Here is a 13,831-nt window from a genome sequence, read left to right as displayed (position 1 = left end):
TGCATTCCATATAAATTCTCCACCAGTTACGGTTATTCCCCTAATATTTGGGGGCTCCATTATTTTTCTTAGTAATTTCTACTCATTAAGTATTCAAGGGAGGAAAAGTGGTTTAAACAAATGCAAACAAATACACACATACTAGATACTGGGGTTTTTCTCTTTATTCTCCTCTTCAGCCATGCCTGCTAAAGGCGCAGAAAGTAAGATGTCAAGGTATGCCTAAATGTCACCTCATCTTTGCGGGCAAGTCCTGAATCCTAAGTGTATTTAATGTACTGAAGGATACAATGTAATTTAGGTAATTTCCTTTTTTCTTCCCCTCACCAAATACTATTCCTCCTAACACAGGGGTTGCAGTATATCTGACACCTATTAAGTACTATTAAAAGTATAGCAAATCATGTAACTTTTACTTTGACCTTGACAGCTATAAAAGGAGGATGTATGTAAGTTTACTTGGCAAAGATTTTCATCTTAAACATATGTTGAAACTTTACCTTCTCCAACAGATTTTCTTTTTTGAAGACATGTTATAGGGGGGGAAAAAACCTTTCCATGTCTAAAAAATTCTTGAAATCCACCAAAGTTTGTGATACCTTTAAGAAACAGGTACTCTTGTTATCTGGAACTGGCTATTGCAGGTTACAATTACTACTGGCAAGCAACAGAAGAGGGGTGAATTGCTCTCCAAGATATTCTCAAGTCCTAATCATGACTAAAGAAGGGCCTCCCACTTTGGGGTTCATACTTGATAAGTGGATCGGCTGCAACCCTATGAAATGTTTGGGTTCAGGTCTGTAACTGAGGATACACAGCTTCGTTCTTCAGATTTTCAAAATAGAGTTTAGTCTTGGGAAATCAAACTGCCAGCTGAAAGCTTAGTATTTAAACTCATGATTTTGTTGCTGCCTACCTGCTTAATGCAAGCTTCAGTAACAAAGGAAGAATATTTGTTCCCATGCTATAACTAAAGCTTTCTGATAATTATATGGGAGTAGAGCCTCATCTGTGAGAGTGAGGGCACTTTCTTGCATTTGTGTACTTTGAGAGCTAAATTACCACTAATTCTGTTTCATCTTTCAAAATCTTATTGATAACGATTGCACTGTTTTGTACACCTGAAACTAATAGAAATATTAAAAGCAAAAAAGAAATAGAAATACATTTAAAAATTACTAGAGAAATGGTCATAGTATAAAAATAAATGGGGGAAAAAGCCACCATAAAAAACAAAAAACAAAAAAAACAAACAACCAAAAACCTTATTTAACCTTCATTTAGATGAATGTGTTATGGCCAGGTGGACCACCTCACAGAGCTTGTAGTTGGGGAAACCGTAACTCGGGGAAATAAATGTCTGGGTAATTAAAAGTTCAAGACTTTAAAATTCCCCAGTTGAGGAAGGTCAGGGAAGGTTTCCTAGAAGAAAGAGCCTCTCAACTCAGATATGAAGGAAGAAGAGGAAAAATGCAAGTTGGGAGTGGGGTTCTTTAAGACAGAAGGAATAGTATGTGCAGAAGCCTTAAGGAGCAAAGGAGAATGTGGTTTGCATGTATGAGAACAGAAGGAAGGACAGCTTGGCTGACATGGGGAAAGATTGGCTCCCGAAGATACTTGTTAGGGTATTTGGATTTTGCCCCCAGGATAATGGCATCAGGGAGGGACATGCTCAGCTTGTGTTTTGTAAGGCTCCCACTTACCAACTGCTGACACTTAGAAACCAAAGAGATAAGGATTTCTTACACTCAGCAGAAAAATGACCGGATCATCCCTACACTCAAAGGTAAATATATAAGGTTCTTCATTTAATCAACTTTCTGTAGCACCAGTGAGATGTTATCATCTGACCTGGGAAAGCAGAACTCAGCCTATGAAGAGAGGTGAGTGAGCTGAATTCAAGTTCTACTTCTGCCGTGTTCTAGCAAATCACTTAACTTTTGGGCAAGTTGCTTCAATCCTCTGTGCCTCAAAGGCGAGTCAACAGCAGCTACCTCGTAAGGCTGCTATTAAATGAGGTAGTATATGTAAAAGACAGTGGCAGCCACACTGTCAGTCGATCTTAGTTATTATCATCGAAAACATTCGAGTCAACTACGAGCATTAAGAACGCTGGACAACATTGGACATTTCAAACCACACAGACACTTCTCTTTAGATGCCATCTAATTTCTCTAGGAAAAGCAGCTGACACAAATAAATCTCTAGGTTTAAGAATTTTCAGTTTTCTATCTGAATATCTAAAAAATTTAAATGAGATCCTAACATACAATTATACAAAAAAAAGCTGTCTTTCAAAATCTTTGGGCCTTATGTCCTATTTGGACAAACATTTGCTGTCCTGAGTGCAATTTCTAGGACTGTTCGTTTGCAGATAAGTTTCAGAATCAGGGCATACTTAGAAATCAGGTTGCCTAACTGAAATCCTGCGGTTATGAATCCAAAGGAATGAGTAAATCCATTTATCTAATAATTGAATTATAAAAAATTAAAGCAAGAAGCTTTTAAGCCTAAATATAGGCACTGGGAGGCCCAAAGAACCAGTTGTGGATTCACCACTAAACATAAAACCATACCCAGTAGTCTTCTTGTTGCCTGCATTTGTAGTAAATGCTAAATCACTGTTTAGAAATATGAAGAATTACACACTGTACAACAGAACACAGACTACAAGTCAAGATATAATGCCAAACATCAATTAACTGCATACTAAAAATATCTGTGTCATTTACCACTAATACTGCGAGAGAGCATTAAAATCTTTGCAAAGCTGATTATGTCAGGGTCCCCAAGACCACTTCCAGTTCAATGATTCACTAGGAAGACTCTCAGGACCCATCATACAGTTGTATTCATGGCTATGATTTTTTACAGCAAAAGGCTACAAAGCAAAATCAGCAAAGGAAAAAGGCTCATGAAACAAAGACCGGAGGGACCCAGGAGCCAGCTTCCCAGTGGAGTCACACAGGCCAGGCTCAATTCCCCAGCAATGAGTTGTGACACCTGTGAAATGTTGTCTGCCAGGGAGGCTCATTAGTGACTCAGTGCCCGAGGTTTTTTACTGGGGCTGGTCACATAGGAACCTGCGTCCAGGCATGTACCCAAATTCCTCCCAAACACCAGCAGGTATTCAGCATAAACAATATTGTTTGCACAAACAGTTCAGGCACAGTTAGCCATTATGGTGGGCACTCTCCCAAAATCGAAGTTCCTAGATGCCAGCTGATGGCCAGACTTGTAAGAAGGACTTTCTAAGGAGAGCAGTCTCAGCCCTGCTGGGATAACTCACTTTTGCACATTGTCGTATTTCAATCAGCTATAGTACAGGACCAAACTATAGGAGAAACGTCTTACTCTTAGTAGATCACCTAGATATATCATGAGTTTGAGACACATTTTTATCCTGTCTTTTCAGTACTTAAAATGTATCATTTTTAATATGGACAAATATTGTTTTAAATTATAGAAGATCTAAGATGGCCTTTAGTAGTTCTCTTGTATAAGAAAAACAGCTGAATTTTAGTCCTGTTTAGTTCTCTAAGCATTTTTTGTCTTTAAAAAGAAAAAATACCACTGAAAATTCTGAATAGTATTCCTATATTGAAATTACTCTGAGATACCATGTAACCTCCCAGATTAGAAAAAAATCCAGACCCTAACAACAGTTATTCTCACAAATTCCTAGCAGTAGAGAGAATAAGAAAACCTCAGGGAGGCAATTTGACAATATCTATCAAAATTATACATGCACCTTATGACCTGCGATTCGACTTTGCAAATTTATACAGATACAATTACATCCATGCAGAATAACCTATGTACAAAGTTATTTACTGCAGCATTGTTTAAGTGCAAAGGATTGGCCACAACCCAAATGTCTATCAATAGGTCACTATTTAAATTGTGGTACATCCATACAATGGACTACTCTGTAACTGTTGAGGAAAAAAAAGAACGAGGAAGCTCTCCTAGTACTATTGTGCAAAACCCTCCTACATATACTAGAAGAAAAACATACTTTGCACAGAAGTACAATTTGCTATCTTTTACTTTATGAAGGGGGCAAACATGAATTCATATTCATACTTGCTTATCTGTGCATAGAAACTGGAAGGATGCATTAGATACTGACAGCACAGGCTGGCAGGGGATGGTAGAGGCAAAATTGGGACAGAATCCGTGAATCTGAAAAAAATGTATAAAAGTGGTATACTTAAAAAGTAATCCCTCTTTCTTTTCTAAGCCCAAGTTACATCAACCTGGCAACATTTTTGTTTGTTGTTTTATTAAGGTTCTATATTTCTGCAGTGATTAAACTAGAGCATAAGATTGCTTTTATCGTATCTTCCAAGGCAGGTTCCAACAATCTTTTTTTCATTTGTGTCTGTCTGCCATCTTGAAGGGGGTTTCCTCAGGACACCTGAGAGTGAGTCAAGTTCTCTGTACCTCCCTTCTCCCATTTGTTTGCTGAGGATAACCGGGAATTTTTTTAAAAGCTCCACGAAAACAGGGGTTTTGTTTTGTTCACTGCCTTGTTTGCAACCCTGAAAAAAGATGCCTGGCACACAGAAATTGTTCAGTATTTGTTGAATAAATGAATTCATTTTGTAACTCATCTTCAATGGGACAGATACTACCAGACAAAGGGAGAGATATCACTGGGGTCAAATATTTAGAAAGAGTTGTCATTCCTAGTATCGGCCCAATATAGATATTCAAATCCTAGCAATAGTCCTAGAATTACTTTGAATTTTACAGGAGACAAGCAAATAAGCCTATAGAATGCTGTGCTGAACAGGGACTCTTAAACATTCAAAAAATGTATTTTTAATTAATTTGGGATTACATGCCCCTGGGGTCCATCTTAGGGCTGAAGTCTTTTTAGGCAAATACCACACTAATTAGCAATGATGAAAAATGGCTATCATGAGAGTCAGATAAGCCCCAGGCTTACTGTGCCCAGACATGTAAAGAAAATATTTTGCATTAAAAATGCAACCGCTATTTTTAGTCTCAAGAATAAAATTATCATTGAAATGAAATTCTAATCACTATCGACAGTGAATTGACTTGCACAATGTCAATCACAAAGAAAAAACCTCCTTCCTCCTTCCTCAGTGGGCACAGAGTGGGTATAACTACCACGCCGCGTTTACCTTGGTTTACATAACTATAAAACAGAATAACTTTGCTAGCAATAAATACAGTAACATTGCTGAGTGGGGCACAGCTGACTGATGTTTCTTTGAAGACTTTTAGTGCCACAAACTCTTCCTAACACACGGCCGAGGCAGTAACGGAAAGAGGTTAGGAAATTCTGGTGTTACCTCTATTTCTCTTGCTGACATTTAAGACAGTATCCATAAGGGAGGAAACATCCACTCATCTGAAATACCTTGAAATCTAACACTCTCCTGAGACTAAAAACAGAAAGTCTCACAGGTAAGGCATTTTTTAAAGAAATGTCTGAACTGAGAAAGAGAAGCGAGCAGAGACGTTGCCGGACCACTGGGAGGCAGCCAGCCTTCCGCGGATGCACTTACATTTAGGGTACAGCGCCAGGAAGCACCCAGCCTATGTCTGCAGAGGGTGCACAGTGAGTCCCACCTTGGTCCTTGCAGCAGTCGACACCCCCAGTCTTGGAGTCGATTCTTTGTGGGAAGAGTGAGGCAGAGGATGATAGCTCTAAAAGGAAAAAAAAAAAAAAGATAAAAGAAAAAAAGTGAGAGGTTAAAGAAGAAGGGTGCTTTGTTATGCTTTGTTGGTTTCCTGGGGGTGGAGGTGAAATGAAGAGCATTCTGATACTGTCCCCAGGAAAACATGGGCTCTAACAGCATCTCAGGAGAAAAGCCACTTGGCCATTCATTCCACAGACGTTTAGTTAAAACCTGACAGACCCTGTTCAGAGGGGGGAGCAGTTCAGACAGGCAGATGCCTTTCTCTCATGATGCTCAGATTCTGACATGAGAACAAAATAGGAAATAAACAAGACGACGGTAATAAATGTCACTCAGAGAAGTCAGCCAAAATCAGAGCGAGGCTGGTGTGGCTGGTTTAGAGCAAGTGGTCAAAGGGGGAATGCTACTGAAGTTAAGTCTTATTAGTAATGGGGAGGTGGGGGGGGGGGCAACCAAGGAAGAACAGCACTCCAAGCTAAGGAAGCAGCTGGTTCAAAGGCCCTGAGGCAACAATGAACCAGGTAGGTTTAAAGAATGGAAAGGCACGCAATGCTGGAACACTGTGATCTAGGAGTGAAGACATGCAGAGGAGGGCAGCGACCAGGCCACCAAGGGTGTGCAGACCAGGCAGAGGGACTGCCTACACACAGAGCAAACTCTGTGTTACAGAAATCTGCCTCGCATGCAGTATCCAGTCTGTCACCTCCAGACAAAATGGCGGAGGATTCCCTTTGAAATACATATAGTTGCTGTGATCATTTCATGGATTTTAAAAACAGATTTAATTTTTCAGAGCCATTTTAGATTTACAGCAAAATTGAGCCGAAAGGACAGCTATTTCCCATATTTCTCTGCCCCCACACATGTCGAGCTTCCTCCATTAGCAACAGTCCCCAGAGTGGTACATTTGTCATAATCGGGAACCTACATTGACACATGATAATCACCCAGTATCATAACGTTCACATTAGGGCTCACTCTTGGTGTGCACATTCTATGAGGTTGGACAACTTCATAAGGCATGACATGTACCTGTCATTACGGGATCATACTGAGTAGTTTCATTGCCCTAAAAATCCTGTGCTCTGCCTATTCATTCCTTCTTCTCCTCTTTTAATGGATTTTTAGTAACTGAAATTCAGCTTGTGGGTGGAGGTAAACATATGCCACTGTTCATAGAACCACAATATGAATATCCTAAGAGTACAGCCTGGGATCAACTACCAAACTGTAGTTTGATACACGTATGTACACACACACACACACACAAACACAATATAAATTGATTAAAGTCTGTGTTTATTAATTACAGGATATACACCCATCTGAAACCAGAAACTGGTTTTCAATTGAGATCCCACTTTTACCCCAAACACTTAACTTTTGGAGAAGACTCAAGAACGAATGGGCCATTCCTAGGTATATACCCAAGAAAAATGAAAACAAAAACACAAAAAGTTTTAGTCCACACAAAAACTTGTATGCAAATGTTCATTACAGCATTATTCATAATAGCCAAAAACTGGAAACAATCCAAATGTGCATCAACCGATGAATGGATGAACAAAATGTGGTGTATCTATAAATAAAATATTTGGGAATAAAAAGGAATGAAGTAGGGACACAAGCTACAAGATGGATGAACACTGATGACATTTTGCTAAATGAAAGAAGCCAAACACAAAAGACCACATATTGTATGATTCCATTTATGTGAAATGTGCATAACAGGTAAATCCTTAGAGACAGAAAGTAAACTAGTGGCTGCCGGGGTCAGAGGTAGAGGGGAATCGGGAGTGAATGCTAATGAGTATAGGGCTTCTTTTTTTGGGGTGATGCAAATATTCTAAAATTAGACAGGGGTGCTGGGGCACAACTCTGTGATTACACTAAAAAACACTGAACTATATACTCTTTAAAATGGTGAATTTTATGGTATGAGATTATTTCTCAATAAAGCTGTTATAAAAACCAAAGACCAAACGTGCATCTGAAAAGCAGTGTAGAAATGAAATAAACGTGTACTGGTCAAAAATGCTGTGTCCCAGGAAGGCCCCTGATAAGAGGTAAGCAGCTTAGTTTTCTATTTCACAGACTGTACAACCCCCTCAGCGGGGCATGTATACCCTTAGGAAAGACCATCCCTCCGAGGATGCTTTTTTCATTGCGCTTGGGACCTCACTCCAGCTATAACCTCTCTCGCTACTTCACCCACATGCCCACTAACCTGACCCTGCTTCCAGCCACCACCATGCTTCCCCTGGATTACTGTAACCTCTTCCTGTCCCCCGCCCCCATTTCCACACTGGTCTTTCTAAACTTTTACTCTCCTCCTTTAAACCCTTCAGAGGTTTCCCATATTTAAGTCATTTCTAGAGCACTGAGGTACCATTAGGAAAAATTAATGTATATTCATATTCAATCAGGTAGTACACGAACCAAAGGGGCCACATAGCTCTTGATAGTAAGGGTGCTTACAAATGCAGCTCCAGGTGTCCCCAAACTGTCCCTGTCTTCAGTGACAGTGCAGTAATGTTAACACCCACCAATGACCTCATGGGCTTATCGGTGTACCTTCCAACGTGAGCTACTCTCTCATAAGGATTAATTTCATGACCTGTCTGTAAAGTCAAGTTACCCTGGCTTAAAAGAATACCTGATAAATCAAGTAAGAACTGGGCTCACAAAGAGATTTCTCAAGGAGACACATCCCAAAGGTCCAATGCTTTTCATGCACCTACACACAGCCATATAGAGAAACAAACCAAGAATGTCAAACTGGGAGAAGCTGCAAGTTAAAGTAGCTCATAAAATGGCAATCTTTTATAGGTAGCAAGCGCAAATCAAATTAAAGAAGAGCTGTTAGTTGCTCCTGGGCCATAACTTAAGTCTGTCGACTATTATAATTGCTTATAACATGGTATTAATAATACTAATGATGTTGTCAGTTTACAGATTTTATTCACTTACACAGCTAAACACAGTGCTTTGTATCTAATGAAATTTAAAATGTGTGCCCTTGTGAAAAAGAAGAATGCAAAAAGGGGTGCATGGTAGAATGCAAATTCATGCTTACCAGTCCAAAAACTCTTTGTGTACATCCTAATGTTGTGTCGTGTTAAGAAAGAACCTATTTTTAAAAGTGTTACAGAAGTTCATGATTTATTTTAATTTGAAGTATATGCACCATGCATAACTTCAGGAAGAAATAAATGATATAACTTATAAAATACAACTGAGAAAAGCGATGCAGAATCAGAGCCAGGTAAATAAGGGTTCTTGATCACACGATGTAGTGGAAGAGGGAGGGTATTTCTGTGGTCGAATGCTGTTCCATCTGCTCCCCGTAGGGAATCCCTGCTGAGGCAGCAAAGCTCAGGGGTTGTGAGCAAGGATTCTGAAACCTAGCGTCACACTTAGCACTTGTGTGACTCCAGGCACAATACTTAAAACTGTGCCTCAGCCTTCTCATCTATAAATAGGGATAACAACAGCACTGATTTCTGAGGTCCTTAAGAGGACTGAAGGAGGTAATATTTATAAAAAGCTCAGAAACAGCACCTGGTATATAGTATGCATGACTCATATGTGTTAAGTGACTGAAATAGAGACAAAGAGACCAGGGGTAACAGAGTGTATTAGTTAAGTCTTACAAAATGACTATTTGGCTTTCAACAACTTTTGTAGCTAGAGCAAGAGAGAGAAGAAACAATTTTCCAAACTCAGACAATGTGCGTATCTCCATAACTATGTGTGTTGGGAGGAAGGGGAGTGGGGAACCATGTTTTGTACCCCAGGGGGAGAAGGCTTTTCTTGACACTTAGCTCTAATATGGTCATTTCAGGTCTGTACACAGGAGGCAGTGAGCAACCAGGTAGGCCAGGTAGACCACGTGTGACATCATACGGTAGTTTTTCACTGTGTCCCTCAGTAAATTCCAAAGCATAGTGGTCTAGAGGAGGAAGGCAAGGCCCTGGGGTACAAGCAAGCAGCTCTGATGGCCTGGCTCATTTCAGGGACACCACGGCTCCAGAAATCCCTCCTTTACTTCATTCCCACAGCTCTGCTTCTGAGAAGAAGAGCTGAGGAGAAACAGTTCCAAAGTTATGGAACAAATTCTCTAACATCAGGAGATGGCCAAAATGCAGCCACACAAAAACACTGACGCATTGAGAAGTGACTTTCCTCAGAAATATGTTTTTAAGTCTAACGGACTTGAGAGTCATTGCTGGCCCCAGAACAGCCATCATCATTTCAGGGGATTAAGCCATTCGGAAGCATATTCCCATCTGCCATCATCATCTTAGGCTCTACCTAACAGTTAAACGGGGAACTTTTCCAAATTAGGAAAGCTATTGTGGTTAAGGCGCATTTTATTGTAAGCAGGAAAATAGATGCATTTTTATTTTTAAAGACTAGCTATTAGAGAGCAAATCTTAGCTAAAAAGGGACTTTTGTTCCTTCAGATATTCCCCTAATGTACATGGAAGACACAATGCAGCTGAACTCAGGACTATTCCACAAGTCTGTGAAGAAGCGGATGTGATTTGCCCACTTTTTTCATACCGTCAGGCAAAGTACGCTGTCTTGAAAGCTAATATTTAAAGAAGTTTTCTTCAGACGAAATAGTGTTAATCTTAAAGTTGTTAATCAACGGTAGCAATGCATTTTCATTTTAAATACTTGTGGGGTATTAATTACTAAGACCACCACAAGAAAGCAGAAATGGATTTATTCACATGCAGTTCACAGGCACTAAATGTAGCATTCCGCAAGGAAGAAGAGTGAGGGGTGGCACGTATATACAAGTATAATTAACCCCTATACAGCTTGGACAACATTATTTCCTTAGAGTAGCCTCTCTTTACTTTTCTAGACTGGACTAGAGCCCCCTTTACCTGCTCCACATTACACCATATTTTTTCTCCATCATCACAGTTCGCTATTTATAATTATTTAATCAACTGTTGGTAAAAATTAACTTGTCTCTTTTCTGTCAGACAGTCAACTCCAGGAGGGAAGGGACCACAGCTGTCAGTTTTTCTGTTGTCTTCCTGGCACAAGCCAAAAGTTATTTGTTCACTAACTTCCTCTTTATGAGACAGCCAGCTGTGTTCCTAAAAAGTCCCAAGTAAGCTCCTTGCAAGTAAGATAAAGTCGCTGAAGTAATCTTAACAAAGGAGGAAAAAAAGGGAAGCACTTTAACATTATAAAATCCACAAGTTCGATGCCTTGAAGATTTTTAGAAGCAGAGTCCTTGGATATACGAGCATATGGCAGATGTGACTGAGAGGAGTGGAGAGAAAAGGAGAGGGGAGGAATGAGCCACTAATTTAGATAGCTGCTTAAAAAAAAAAAGTACTATGAGAACTCAAACAGTGCTTTCTAATAATAGACTCTTAAATTTAAAATATCTTAAAAGGTCACTCTGTACTTTTCTCTGCCTAATACAGGCACATTGAAAACATCCCGGAAATAGAATTCTTTTCTTTTTTTTTTTAAGCCCAGAGAAGGTTGAACAACAGATTAAAAAGCCCTATGTCTGGCAACCTCTGTTTTCTACAGTTTTTCTGTTAGTTCTTACAATTGTCAATCTAGTTCTTCCCTTCATGACACAAAGTTGTTACTGTTACATCTGAATTCCTAAAACTCCTTAGAGTAAAAGTCATAAGAAATGACAAGAAGGTCACATAGTATCATAACAGTGAAACTTAATCACTTAATTTTACGAAACGCTTTCAGACTTGCAACAAAAGGAAATAATTCCTTTACATTTTAACACCGAGAGTGAGAAAATGTTTAATCTTATTGGTGAGCAAAGAGACTCAAATCAAAAGTGAGATACCATGTTTCACATATTAAATTGGCTAAAACAAACAAACAAACCCCTAAACCAAAATCATCAAGTTGCTCTCCAGGACTATTGTAAAACACATTTCTAATATTTTACAACCACTCTACGAATGTGAACAAAGATTTAGCTCTGAGCCTCAGACACCATTAATAATAGTGAAAAACTGGAAATGGCTAAGTGTCCAACAATAGGGGACTGCTAAATAAATTATGATGCGTGGATACAGTGGAATACTGTATGAAATACTTCTTTACCATGTTTAGCAGAAAGTGACAACAGCTTCATGATATAGTAATGTGTACAAAACAATATGTGTATCCTGTTTTTTTATAAGTTGTATGTGAAAGCATAAACATGTTGGAAAGGTAATGCAAAATGTTAACAGGTGATAGATATATAAACGACTTAAATTTTCCTTTTGCTTATCCAGGTTTAAAATTTTCTAAAATAAACAAGAGTTTAACTCTCTAAAAAGTTAAAGAGAAAGTGAGTCTAAAGCTCCCAACACAAATTTCCAAATATCAGTACCTTATTAACAGTTTCTAAAAACAGTTTATCACGATAAGCATATAGTCTGTTTAATATCAGTATGTACTAAGGATAAAAATAGTAAACCTCATTTTTCATTTTGGTCTCTGTGTGTGGGGCATGCAAATAAAAATATTCTGTCCTGGAGACTTAAAAGTTTTCTTTTCAGCAAGATGCCATTTGTGGTGATGGACCACCAGGTAGGAAAAAGGTTAGCCTCTCTTGGTAAATATAGCATAATTATATAGTTCATAAAATTAAAATAAAATGTACATATTTGCTATGATTATTATTCTTGGTCAAATAAAATCCTCTCTTTGAAAATAAAAATCAAACTAGAAGTAAAAATGAAACTAGACATGGATAAATATGAATTAAGATAGAAACAAATTTGGGTGGTGGGTGTTAGAAAGAGGGCTTTCAGAGCGAGTTCAGCTCTGGTCAGGGAGAGAGGACATTTGTTGGGAGGCAGCGTAACTCAAGATATACATAAGTATTATAATCAAAACTGCAAGGATCCTGTGGTAGCTACACCTCAGCAGGTTAAAAGAATGAGCAGACTAGCTATACCTGAGTAATTTGTCCAGAGCTAAACTTGTGCTAATACTCTAGCTCTTGCTTTGTCTCCTTCAGATTCCCAGCCATTCAAGTCTCTTGGTTCTGTAATCCGTTACCTCAATTTTTTATTTTTCTCTCTCCTACTCTTTTGTTGTCCTTGTCTTAAGATTTCTGAGATTGCTTACTCTAGCCTCCTCACTAGTTATCAGCAGTTTGCTTCTCCTGTGAGAAACTTGTTTTTGAAAATGAGTAATTTGTACTTACTTTAACTCTTCTATAGTTTACCTGGTTTACCTTGCGCGTCATTACCCATCTCAGACATCCTCATACAACATTCTTTCTGAGCAATCTCAAAGCCTATTACATATTGGCATATTCACCTAATCCTGTTTCACAAAGCATCGTCTTCCAAGGTCTTCTTCTAATCTTAGAGGAAGGGGGATATTCAGAGACCAGAATGAGAGTCAAGAAAGTAAACTCTCCAAAGAGCTATTTGGTGTCCAAGTAAAGGAATCATGAAAGTCCTAAGAATAACTGGAAAAGGAGAAGAAAGAAGGAAGTGAAATGAGGCACATGCTAATAGAGGTTTGTGCACTTGAACCTTGAGCGAAACAAAGGAAGGTGAAGCAAAGCGCCCAGACGCCTGGGGTGAGGAACACATCTGGGGGTGAGGGGCCAGAGGTGAGCAGCGAGATATGAACTAGAGGCCCAGCCGGTAGTACCGGAGGCGTCATTCAGGCCCCAATGGGCTGTCACAAAATGGATGGGCATGTTACATGACCATATAAATAAGTCAGCTGCCTGCTTTTACCTTGAGCTTCTAAGTCATGCGTGCTCAGAGGCTATACCTCAGGATACGGGAAAGAAAAGTTTAAGGAGTAAACATTATGAATGCCATTGTTCATAGCCATGCTCCTCGTTGCTTGCTTTCAGAGTACAATCCTAAAGGGCCATTCTGATCTCAAAATATGGCATCTTTAAGAGAAGGATGAGGTTCAGCAGATGGAGAAAGAACCCCGAGGTCTCCCCCACCTCCCTAAAGTGCCTAAAGCACACTATCGGGAAAAGTAAAGAATAATTCTTACTCACCCTTGCAGAAAGGTTTACAGATAGTAAATAATCCATTTTCCATCACATTTCTGAACAAACAAAAATGTGTAAAGGAAATGCAAACTTGTGTACTCTCTCTAGTGAGGATAACACACATTCATTT

General features: G+C 39.1%; 1 protein-coding gene across 6 annotated transcripts in view; it reads right to left on the bottom strand.

Annotated features, from left to right (window-relative positions):
* The window catches only part of SGMS2 (sphingomyelin synthase 2), a 154,833-nt gene that overhangs the window by 46,455 nt on the left and 94,547 nt on the right, over nucleotides 1–13,831 (bottom strand). For all 6 annotated transcript variants that reach the window (XM_074322676.2, XM_088792364.1, XM_074322680.2 and 3 more), the window contains one exon: nucleotides 5,544–5,685. The gene's annotated coding sequence lies outside the window, so the exon portion shown is untranslated. The remainder of the gene's footprint in view (nucleotides 1–5,543; nucleotides 5,686–13,831) is intronic.

The sequence above is a fragment of the Rhinolophus sinicus genome, chromosome 1 (assembly GCF_057876585.1).
Source record: "Rhinolophus sinicus isolate RSI-liver-muscle chromosome 1, RSI-T2T, whole genome shotgun sequence".
NCBI lineage: Eukaryota > Metazoa > Chordata > Mammalia > Chiroptera > Rhinolophidae > Rhinolophus > Rhinolophus sinicus.
This window is presented reverse-complemented; position numbering and strand designations above follow the sequence as displayed.